We start from the raw sequence: 4,462 nt of genomic DNA on the forward strand, positions 1-4,462 counted from the left end.
GGAGATGGGGGGGGGGGGGGGGGGGTAGAGTGTGTGTCTGTGAGAGTGTGTGTGTGTGTGTGTGTGGGGGGGATCTCTCCAGCCCTCTTTGTGTTGGCCTTTATGGAGAGATATATCTCTGCTTCTAAACTAAGATGGAGGAAATATGTTGACAGAGGGGAGCCGGCCGATCGTTACCACCACAAAGGCAGAGGAACAGTTAGGGGCAGATTCATGGACGAGTCTGCTCGCTCTCAATCTATAACGCCCTGCAGCTCCACCACTCCATTACGGCGACGCCATGCGCGCCCACAGGCCAGCCGGCATATATCACATGCCCCGTCACGCGGGAAGGCGAGCTCAAAGCGCCGGCGTGCGAGGTACTCCTCAGCCACGCCGGCAGGGGCTTAAGGAAAGGCGGTGTCTGGGTGTGTTGAGACGCCGGCCGGCCGGCCGGCCGGCCTGTCCGGCGCTCGGGTTCAGACTTTTAAAACGTACAAAGGAGTTTCACACGATCCAGTCAAATACTTCCTCACTGTCGCCATGGAAAAGAAGAGTCTTGGGGACTTTTAGAGTAGTCTATTATGTAACAACCAAAAGGAGTATCAAAGGAGTAAGGAGAAACCTGGATATCAGAGACATGTACTTTAAATCTGCCTAACTTTGGTCATGCCCACACGTTTCACTTTAAACTCCTAAGGAACTGTGGTTTTGACTACGACGTCTTATCATTTTACTCTTCAGCACACACAAATCTGGTAATTATGCCAAGATACTCAACTCAGAACAACAGAAATTGTAAACCTGCTGGGATTTGAGCGCAAAAATTAGGCCCAGATTAGTCTCCATTCTTGCAACCGTGCAGTCATTTTGCTTCACACCTATAGGAGTAAAGTGTTTCATTTGATGGATTTTACTTTTCTAAATGAAATTAGTTGTTTTCAATCCTGAGTACTGTTATTATTTTGGTTGTGATAGTCATTTGTTTGTAATATTTTCTAGGTTTTCTTATTGAAGTTCTTGCATTTTTGCTTGTTTTTGAATTCATTTACGTTCATGCTTAGTCTCACTTCCTGTTTTATTTTGTAAGGGCTGTTTTGTCTTCTTCCGCGGCACACGTGGTCTCGGTTAGTAATCAGCACACCTGCTTTTTATTTTGTGATTCATTAGTTTGGTGAAAATGGGGCCAAATAAGGTTGGTGCATCAAACCTCTCTAACTGTTTTGTATCCAGTCACATTTACTGATCTTTCACACTTGCTACAAAAAACATGGCTGACTTTTAACAAATGCTATCGGTCTAATGTTTTTTTGTTTTTTCTTCTTTTGCGATGAGGAGGAATACAGCGGGTTGGATCAAGATCTGCAGAGTGAAACACAAACTGAGCCGGCCTAAAGGAAAAGTTTTGAAAGATTTTAAAATGAATGAATGTTATTTCAAACTGAAGCTTTGAATTTTTTTTTTTTTTTAAAAGCCATTTTCTGATAATGGCCTTTTTTTCTTACATACAATACAATTTTATTTATAAAGCACTTTAAGAACAACACAGTTGACCAAAGTGCTGTACGGCAACAAATAAAAACAAGAGGTAAAACACATAAAATTCCAACAAAACAAAATAATAAAATCAAATAAAACCCAATCAAAGCAACAAAGCTGTTAAAACCATAAAACAATGAAACTAAAATAAAAGCCAACATCTCAAAGTGAGTTAAAAGCCAAAGAGAAAAAAAAAAATTGAGGAAGGGAATGGGTCACACGCCCTGAAAATACAAGAATATCGACATTTATTATGCAAAACAGAAGCGTCCTGATGCCGATTAAAAATCCTAACAATGGTCTCTCATTAGCGTCTTGCATTACAAACCGTTTGCTTTCTGAATGGCTCATAGGCCACCGAGGAATAGGTGCACACATCTGATGATGATGATGATGATGCTAATGCCTGTAAAAACTCTCCTTGAAGGGAACAAAACACAAACTTGGTACAATATCGCAGCCGAGCTACTCGACGCCAACATCCAGGGACACGCTCTGGTGCGAGATGAAATTTTCAAGTTTGTTTTCACTGAAACGTTTCTTTTTTGCTCCATGCATTGATTCGCTTTGATGTTAAATTTTTTTGGGGGGCAAATCAGAAAAAAACACTTGCTGCTTATTCAATAAGGATAAAAATTGTATCGATTTCGGCTTTATTTACAGAGTTTATCTGTCGGCTCATTTTACCTGGAAACTGCCTTGTTATTCCCGAGGCCATTTCCCTCCACTTTAACTCCGCGTTTCAAGACATTTATACTTTTACAATAGAATAGCTGGAGAGAAATGGCGTCGTTCTTCCGAATGCTCCCTTCTGCGGGGGTCGTCACAGCGAGGAAACTTGAGGAAACACCAAAGATTTGACTTTTGATGCCCTTCCTGACACGACCTGGGGCTCTAACCTGCACCCTTAGGATTACTGGACCACGGCACTGACCAACGAGCTGCTTAAGAGAAATATGATTGGATTTAAGTTGTTTTTTAAACCAACCATTTGAGCTAAATTCACCGTCCGTCTCCCCATCAGATCCTCCTGCTGACTTCCAAACATGCCTGATCGCACTTTGCTTTTTGTGACTATTTGGTTGAGCTTCACTTCTAAAAACTGAAGAATGGTAGGAATCCAGATTGTGTCTGATTTTGGATCTTTTATACTACAAACTGTGACCTCCTTGTACAAGTATTACAACACACACCGAAGGTGCAGCTGTTGATGGTATTGACTTTCAGGTACCTTTATTTTCAGAAAGATGGACGTCTACAATTCTCTTTTGAGGTTAACCCAATTCAAAATGGCAGCCACACACAGCTGCCTTTAGCAAACCCTAAAATGGTTACAATTCAGTCAGCTTTACGGATATAAGGCGAAAAGCTGATGTGGTAGTAGCTGCGGCTCACCTCCAACACATACTCTGAGAGGTAACAGACTGAGAGAGATCTTGCAATATGGCTTGAAGTTATAGTGTTTATTTTAAAGTTTGACCATATTTCTCGCCATACATGTCTGTAACATGTCTGCCATTTGTTTACACGACGACAACAGGGCTCGTTTCCACCGAAGCCCAAGCTTCCTGAACCCAGGTCTCGAAGTTTAGGTTTTCGGACATCTTCCTGTTTGCATTTCGATGGAAGCCAAAACGTGTGAAGTCACACACCACAGGCGGCTGCAGTCAGCAGCTGTTCTCCCCGTGCACAAGCAGGCGAACGGCAGGAATAATGGCGGACGGCAGAGTGCTGTTTGTGCTGCTCGCCCGTTTCAACGTGTAGCAGGGACCCAACCTCACCCTCGGTCCAAACAAACGCCCATGTAGTCACCATTTTGGATGCAACTGTTTACATGCTCCAGGCTGCATTGAAAGCCCAGCATCAGTGTTGCCAGATACACAATAATTCCCCCTTTTTATAACACAGTTTTAGGGTCAAGTCCACCTCATTTTCTGTGTTCACCAATCCCAACACACAGCTAACCTAATGACTTCCTCCCCTCCAACCTCACTCAGCACATGGGATAGTTTGGGTGAAAATACAATCATTTTAAAGCGACAGTAAGATAGTTAATCACTTCCTGTCTGGCAACCGGCGTGGAACCTACAGCAGGTTCAATGAGCACAGCCGTATCAATGTAAACGTGTTTGGTTTTTCTCGTTGGTTCGCCTCAGCAAACAGTCACAAAACATTAGAATAATCGTTCTTGTGTGCACAGGGCCTTAGTTTGAAGCTCTGGTGCAGAAGGCAGCGAGTGATGTGCGTTCCTTCAAGGAACACCAGGCCTTTAACTTCTAGTATCCGAGGTTATTTGCAAACACATTACCACTTTACAATAAGTGTACCTTCCCAAATGAGTCTGGAATCCTGCTTTAATATTGACTACTGCTTGAGATGTCAAACAGCATTCCAGTGAAATCCAAAAGCATTTCAATTATTCTTTTTATATATTTTCTGAGGCTGATTTGATGCGGAGGGAGAGAGAGTAAAACAAATGTTTGATAGAAGAGAACAAAGTTAAGTGTCCTTTATCCTTTCCGATGCATACATTGGTTCTGCATTAAAGCCTATTCCAAACAGAGTATTAACTTGCCACAGCTAAAGTATGCGTTCACGCACTCCTGCCAAGTCCACCGCAGCAGCAGTCCACTTCTTCTTAAAAGCTAATCCTCACTTCTGCATCTGGTTGGGAAAAAAGAAAAGTTGAAAGGCTAGTGGAGGGCTGCGTGTCCCGGGGAAAGAGCCGTCTTTTTAGTCGGCCGCTAGATGAATGGAACGTGAACGGGGAGGGGGGCGCTGGCAGTTGGCAGAGCGCTGGAGGGAGGGGCAGACAGGCGAGCCGGCTGACCAGAGCAGGCAGATGAGCGAGCAGGTCCTTCTGACGCCAATTACTGCAAAGCTCCGATCTGAGCCTGACGCAACGCGGGTGGGACAGAGAGGCGACCGCTCGGGTCAGCCGCGT

At 43.9% G+C, this 4,462-nt stretch overlaps 1 protein-coding gene across 2 annotated transcripts in view; it reads right to left on the bottom strand.

The window, feature by feature from the left end:
• Positions 1-4,462, bottom strand: part of tenm1 (teneurin transmembrane protein 1) — a 265,666-nt gene that overhangs the window by 143,410 nt on the left and 117,794 nt on the right. The window lies entirely within an intron of this gene.

Source organism: Kryptolebias marmoratus, linkage group LG9 (genome assembly GCF_001649575.2).
Source record: "Kryptolebias marmoratus isolate JLee-2015 linkage group LG9, ASM164957v2, whole genome shotgun sequence".
NCBI classification, from domain to species: Eukaryota; Metazoa; Chordata; class Actinopteri; order Cyprinodontiformes; family Rivulidae; genus Kryptolebias; species Kryptolebias marmoratus.